This window comes from Tursiops truncatus, chromosome 1 (genome assembly GCF_011762595.2).
Source record: "Tursiops truncatus isolate mTurTru1 chromosome 1, mTurTru1.mat.Y, whole genome shotgun sequence".
Lineage (NCBI taxonomy): Eukaryota > Metazoa > Chordata > Mammalia > Artiodactyla > Delphinidae > Tursiops > Tursiops truncatus.
Window position 1 is genome coordinate 69,002,890 of NC_047034.1, and position 7,908 is coordinate 69,010,797.

Consider the following 7,908-nt stretch of genomic DNA (forward strand, 5'->3'; position numbering starts at 1 on the left):
TCCAGCCCAGAGCCCTATGGGGTGGCCTTAGGATCACATATTATGGGATGGTTCCCCCTCTTTTTTGACCCCCCAGGAGCCTTTCTGCACATGTGCAATTTCTCCCTTGCCCCAAGGAGGGGAAATATGTGACCTCTTGAGCCTTTACTCAAACAAGGATTAGCCCCTCTCTGTGCTTGTCATGACTGTTACCTTAAGGTGCCCACAGGAGAAAAAGTCTGGCTATTTACCTTGTCTTGGCCATTGCTTCCATTTCGGAGAGCAAACAGGAAGCTGGCTGTAAATATCTAAGCTGGAGCCCACATATCTCCTGTCCCAGGAAATGCAAACAGGAGGCTAGTTGTAAGTGTCCGGCCTGAACCCATATTTTTTTCACCCCAAGAAGTGCAAACAGGAGGCCAGTTTTAAATGCCTAGCCTGGAGCCCATCTATCTCCTGCCTCAATTTTTCTTATGGGACCTCCATTCATATGTAATTAAATTTGGTTTTCTCCTGTTAATCTGTCTCATGTCAATTTAATTATTAGACTAGCCAGAAGAACCTAAAAAGGGTAGAGGGAAATTTTTTCCCTTCCCCAGCACCAGGCACAAGGCTGATGTTGTGATCTTTCCTGAGTCCAATGTCTATTGCTCAGTTCCTTTAGAACCCACAGGGTGAGATTGTCCCTTCAGAGGTGAAGAGGTGAGATTGTCCCTTCAGAGCTCTAACCGGAGCATGAAGACAGACGGAAGCTTCTGTATTGAGAGATCTATATTTTGTGGTTCCCCACCTACAAGCAGCAGGAAGGAGGGCTGAGCAGACTTCAGGCATGTTAGTGCAACAACAGAGTAGTGGACAACCTCTCACAGACAGCACAGAGGGTCTGCTATTGTTAGGGACAGGGCTGAAGCTGAATCTGGCCTCTGTACCCCGACACTGAATTAAATCTCAGAGACAGAGTTTTGGGTGAAGTAGAAAAGAATAGCTTTATTGTTTTGCCAGGCAAAGAGGGAAACGGTGGGCTTGTGTCCCTCAAGACTGTGTGTCCAACCCAGGAGGAATTGGTAAGGAGTTTTATAGCAATGGTTCAAGGTCAGAGCTGCTGATAAGAATTAGGCTGTGTGCAGGGCTTGCACTCTTTTAATCTGGCCTCAGGTGGTCTTTTGATGAGCTTCTCAAAGTTATCAAATTGTGATATCCTCTGGAATGAAGAATGGTAACATCTTCCATTTGTTGGTGGTTTTAGTTCTGTAAAGAGCTCAAAGATACTGTCATGTGTATCCCTTGAGGTGGAACCAGGACCCTGCCCCAAGGCTGCACTACTGTTTCTTGCCTGCTCCTCCGTTATCTCTGCATCCCCTCCCTTCCCTGATTAGCAACTGTTTGAAACAGTTCTGTGCCCAGGAGCCACACAGGGTCCTGCTCACTTTCAAGCTGGCTCACAGCTGTGGATTTCAAAGACCCAGGCTCTGGATCAGAGACCCAATAGGTTGAAGGTATTCATCATCAAATGAAGACTCTGACTCTGTGAACAGTGTGTTAGCTTATGGCGGAGAAAAAAAAATATGGAAATTATCACAAACTTAAGGAACAAGGGGACCATTTGAAAGGTCTGTGCCTGGGACGCTTGTGGCTACAGGGAACAGGTTTGCTCTACCGCAGAATGAGGATGACAGTGAAGGGTGAGGAGGCTTCAGAATTTGGCATGTGGTCAGAAATGTTGGATTTTTAGGAGAGTATCAGAAACTCAGAGAGAATGAAATCAACTTAAAGGGCAGGCTTTATTCTACAGTCAAAACAACAGGAAGTGGGAAAGGAACAGGAGATACTGTGATCTGGTCCGTGTTGGTCCTACAGGGAATAAAAGGAACGGGATCAGTGTGGGCAGTTGGCTGCAGCTTTCACAGCTCAGCAGTGGGATGGCTTCAAAAGAACAGAGAGAAAGGAAATGGGATGTTAGAGGAAGAAGCATCAGATCAAAGTTCTGAGAAAAAGAAGGTAGAAAGAAAGGTTTTTGTACCATTGAATAGCTCAAGTCACTTGGGGCCTGGACACTCTAAATCTGAAGGAAGGTGGTGGCTGGGGCGGAGCCGGGCTGGAGGACAAGGGGGTCACCACTGAACTTCTGTGAGAGCAAGGCTTTGCAAGCTCTAACTACACAGCACAAATTCAGAGTCCTCCAACCTCTTGCTGGGAGGTCAGGCTCAAAGAGGAAGCATTGCCACATAGGCGGAAGCTGCGAGAATGATCTCTTCAAATGTATATAAGACCAAGTCCCCTTCTGAGGAAAAACCTGCAAAGCTTTCCCATTGCACTTAGAATAATTTACAACCCTTTACCTGGTGCTCAGGGCTCTGTGATTTCTGACTTCCTCTCCCCTCAGTCACAGCCTTACACATCTCTCCCTCACTCTGCGATCCCAGGCCTTCGGCCATGTGGTCTGTTCATTTCTTCCACAAATATACATCGAATGCCTGTGATGTGACAGACATGGGCTTGGGATAAGCAGTAAAACCACTGAAATGACCACAACCACACACGCAATAGACAAAATCACGGTCACCTGGGACTTACGTTATAGTGAGTTTAAATATGCTTGATTTGTTTCCACAAAGCTTCTGCATTTGCCCTTTTTCCAGATCCTCACGTGGCTGGTTCCACATCATTTTGTCTCTGATCAGATGTCCTCTCCTTAGAAAGGACCTTCCCCAGTCATTTTTAGCATCTGTTATTGTTTTCTATGCAGATATCATTATCTGAAAAAAAAAGGGGGGGAGTTCTTTTTTATTGTTTCCTCCCCTAGTAGATTGTAAATTCCATGAGATCTGAGACATTATTCCCTATTGTATTCCCAGGTTCTAGAATGGTATGGCTCATAGTATTTTCTCAATAAATATTTGATGAACTAATTAATTCTGGAGGAGGCAGCAGCAGCGAAGAAATGCTTTGGATGCTGCTGAGGGTGAAGAAATACTTAAAGAGCGAGAAATTGTAAAGCTGTAATTTTGCTCACAGAATGGCCTGTTATAAATGTATGATAGCTTGCTTCTTAGAGGAGGGAGGGAATGGCCACAGAGTATGCATTTGATTCAGCAATACGCTTCTGGGAATAAAACAGGAAAGGAAATGGAAATTTAAAAATTACTAACAATAAATGGAGTAGACAGAGGGATCAAGTAACTTCAGGAGAAATCTGCCAATTGCAAACCATCTCATATCTCTACATTTTTCAGAGACAGAAGTATTCCAAATGCTAGTCTCCATAACAAGAGGCAGGATACATACTAGTGAATTTTTCTCAAGGATATGGAAACTATTGTAGTACAATGAACTTCTTGATAGGGAGATTTCTCCCAAGTGTGTGTGTGTGTGTGTGTGTGTGTGTGTGTGTGTGTGTGTGTATTTAAGGCTTGTGCTGACGTATTGATGTTTAACTGTCTTTTGAGGCCAGAGGTAGCTGGGCCCCCCCAGGGTAAACAACTGGAGATTCATTCCCTGTGGACTGATACTCCAAGATTAGAACAGAAGGACAAGTGAGAGAGGAGGCTGGGCCCTGCCCAGATAGAAGATAAGAGACCACATATTTCTCATTCTCGAAGTCAAGGAAACTTCCCGACTAGAAAGCTCTTTGGAGGTCAAAAAAGGGAGAGGGCGCCAACCCCATAGTAGGTGATGTCAACTACCCATAGGCCTCTTTGGTGGAATCCATCTTGGCTGAGAGATGCATGCACACATGGGAGGATACTGAGGTATACCAAATACAGACTCTGAACCAGGCAAATCAAAATGATTGGCCAATGGAAACCCAGAAGAAATGCCCCATATAAGTGATTTAAACTACCATGGGGGTGTGACTTTCTCTCTCTCTGAGTCCGCCTGTGTGTCTATCCAGAAGTACTGTACTCTTCTTTTTCTCCTAATAAACACTTGACTTGTTTCACTACTTTTTGTCTTTGGGGAATTCTCTTCTGCAAAGCCGAAGAGCCAGGGCCTTGTCTCTGACCACTGGTCTAGCAGCTAGGATTTCACTGCCGTGACGCAACCTCAGTCTCTGGCCAGGAACCAAAACCCTGCTTTAAGCCACTGCAGGCTGAGGGCACCTGAAATCACTTTGGGGAGGGGAACAGAATATGCCACCCCAAAATGTGCCTCTTTGGCAACTTAATTATTTTCATTTAGCTACTTTCAAGAAATAGCAGAGGAGCTCTGAAAACTGAGTAGAAGTTACCCTTTCGTAAGAGACACTTACCTGTATAAGGGAAATCTCCATGTGTAAGGGTGTCTCCTCTGTACCAGGAAGAGAAGGATGACTCTAAACCTCTAGAAACTTCTTATCAATGGAGAAGGGAATGACTTAAATCTGCATCACAGATTTACTCTTGTTTACTGTGCTTTTCCTGGCAACTTCCCACAACTCTCCCCTGCTCCCAATATCTTTCTTTTGTCCTTAGCTGAAGATGGTATTCAAGGCGGTGGCTTGGACCATTTTGGTGAGTTACTCAATTCTCATGGGTCTCTCCCATGTATCCCTGTTATTTATACTTTTGTTTGATTTTCTCCTGTTAATCTGTCTCATGTCAATTTAATTCTTAGACCAGCCAGAAGAACCTAGAAAGGTAAAGGAAGGTGTCTTCCTCCCTGACAACATGACGCCCTGTCACTCTGGAATACTTCAAAGTAAAATTCATGCAAACGAAGACTTCTTACATAACCACAATGCAATGATCAAAATCAGGAAATACCGATGTATTACTATTATCTAATTTACAGATCCCATTCAAGTTTCACCAATTGTCCCAATCATGTCCTGTATAGGACTGACTGAAGGAAAAACACACAACATGAAAATTGTGAATTAAATTTTATTCAGGGACCTTACTGGGGACTATAGCCTGGGAGACAGCCTCTCACTAGCTCTGAAAAACTGCTCTGAAGAGGTAGGGGAGGAGCCAGCTTAGGTATGATTTATTTATTTTTTTGGCTAGGGAATAGTGCAGCCAAGCATACATCTTGGTAAAAGATTACTGCTCATCACAAAGAACAGACATCTCAAGTTCATGGTTTTAGTTCTTTTCTATGTATGGGAAGATGCAAGAATCTGGGGTCATTGAAATTCTTCCTGCAATGTGCATCTAACTATCTAAGGGCCTGTTTATCCAAAGCACAGAAGGCCTCATCCTGTTTTTTTCCATCCTGAATTCCTCTCAGGGCTGACTGTCAGTGGGCACTGGCAGAGGGTTGCAACTTAACCCTTTGAATAACTGGATGATGAGTGACAGTCTTTGTGTGTTTGTTTGTTTCTGTTAACAATAGCAAACCGTTCCAGTCCAGGATCAGTGTTGCATTTGTTGTCTTGTCTCTTTAGTCTCCTTCAATATCTGGAGCATTTCCTATTCTTTTCAGTCTTTTTTAAACTTTCATAACCTTAACACTTGAAGGCTACAGGCCAGAATATTTCTCAATTTGGGTTTACCTGGTATTTTCCAATGATTAGATTCAGGTTATAAACTTTTGGCAGAAGTATCTCAGAATTGAGGCTGTATACTTCTCACTGCATTCCAACAAGAAGAACACATTTTGATTTGTCCCATTACTTGATCATTTGATTAAAGTGGTTTCATTTGTTTTTCTCCATTTAAAGTTACTCTTTTTCTCTTTTAATTTCATAAATACGTTGTGAGGAAATACTTCAAGACTATGTAAATATACCTTTCCCCATCAAACTTTCACTCACTAGGTTTAGCATCCATCAATGTTTCTTAGTTTAATTAATTATTACTGTGATAATTTAACAAATGGTGATTTTCTAATTCCATCATTCCTTCTAGTTTATTAATGACATTCTACTGAAAAGGAAAAAGTCTCTCTTCTCTACATTAATTCATTCCTTTTTTTAATATCAGTATAGACTCATATATTATTTTTGGTTTCATTCTACTGTGTTTACTTTCACTTGAATGAAAATGGTAATTGTCACCATCCATTTTTTTCCTAACTTCAAGGGGAATGTTTCCGATAATTTGTGATTAAGTATGATGTTTGCTCTGTGTGTGTGTGTGTGTGTGTGTGTGTGTGTGTGTGTGTATGTGTTTAAATATCCTTGAATCTTCTTACAGCTAAAGAGAAAGTCCAGCCTTGCAAACAGACCGTTCTAAGTATAACAGTCTCAGACCTATTATGCTAACATTTTTCTGTGCAAGCTCATATTCTTTTGGAGCTATCAACTATCTTGAGAGGTAACATGTACTTTGATGGAAAGATAAGATCCTCTGCCCTGGCTTGTTGTCCTATTGGTGAGTTTGAGAGGGGGAATGGGGTATATCCCAGAGTAGAGAGCTTCTAGTTCTGTAATATGGTCTCACCCATTTCCTATTTACTTCATCTGACTCACCAGACGACCTTGTCTTTCATGAATCCCACCCACTTAATATCTCTGCCCCAAGTACTTCTGTTTTCCAGAGGCTGTCTTCTTCTATCGTGACTGATGCTATCATAGAGTGAGATAGAGGGGGAGGATGTGGAAGGGAATGCTTAGTGATTGACCAGACTAAGTGCACTTCTGGTTATCAACTCTGCACTCAGAGTCACCCTGCTGTGAGTCTGCCACTTAGGGCTGGTGCTATTACTGGGCTGGTGGTGTGCTTTCTCACCAAGCCATTGTGAAGGGATGAGCAATAGTCCTCCCAGGGCAATGTGGGCCAGAGAATAAAAGGCCCAATTAGACAACTGCTTCCCATCACTCCCGCAGTCATGGGGCATGGCTTCCTTTTGCTTGAACCTTCTTCCCTTTCACATTGGGGCTCAGTCAACTCATCTTCCCAACCATTTCTTCCATTATTTTTTGTACTGGGATCCAGCAACCTCCCTCTCACTTCAGTGGCTTCTCCAGAGTTTGGTTCAAGGGAAGGAAGCATGAATCCATGCTAGTTTGTTGTATTCTGTAAGAACTGTCAATCTCTTAAGGAAGAACCTTAATAGAAGCCACAAGGTCTATATGAAGGAAAAGAAGTGTTATTGAAGTACAAGACATGAATAAATTGGAAAGACATGTCATATATATATTCCATATATATTATAAACTCTCAATCATTCCAAGGATGTCAATCATTAAATTAATCACTAAATTAATATGTAAATTTAATTTAATTTGAATAAAATTTCCAGCTTATTTTAATAAAAGGAAATAAATCTGAAATTGACCTTGAAGAATAAATATGTTACAAATGGCAAGAAATGTTTCAAAATGAAAAAAATAGTAAGGGGAACTGCTTTTTTAGTAGATTCCAGAGCTTACTATCTATAAAGCAGTTTAATCAAATCAATATGGCATTTGAATAGGAATTGGACAATAGACCAGTGAAACACAAATAAAAACTCAGAGACGGATCCAGGTATATGGGGAGTAAAACAATTAAGTTCAATGGAGGAAAGGATGGCTTAGACAATGGTTGGTATTGGGACAATTATCTGTCCATTAGAACTAAAATAAAGTTAAATGTTAATTTTATACAATACAATCAATTAAAAATTTGGTGGGTTAACCCTTTAATTATAAACAACAAAACCCAAAAAATATTTAAAAATTTAGAAAAATATTTGTAAAATATCAAGGTCACAGAGCCTTTTCTAAGCAACACAGTAAACCAATGGCTACATGAAAAACTTGCTACAGCAAGAGTCAATATAAATTACAACAAATCGGGCTTCTCTGGTGGCGCAGTGGTTGAGAGTCCGCCTGCCGATGCAGGGGACACGCGTTCGTGCCCCGGTCCGGGAGATCCCACATTCTGCAGAGCGGCTAGGCCCGTGAGCCATGGCCGCTGGGCCTGCACGTCTGGAGCCTGTGCTCCACAACGGGCGAGGCCACAACAGTGAGAGGGCAGTGTACCGCAAAAAAAAAAAAAAAAAAAAAATTACAACAAATAGCAA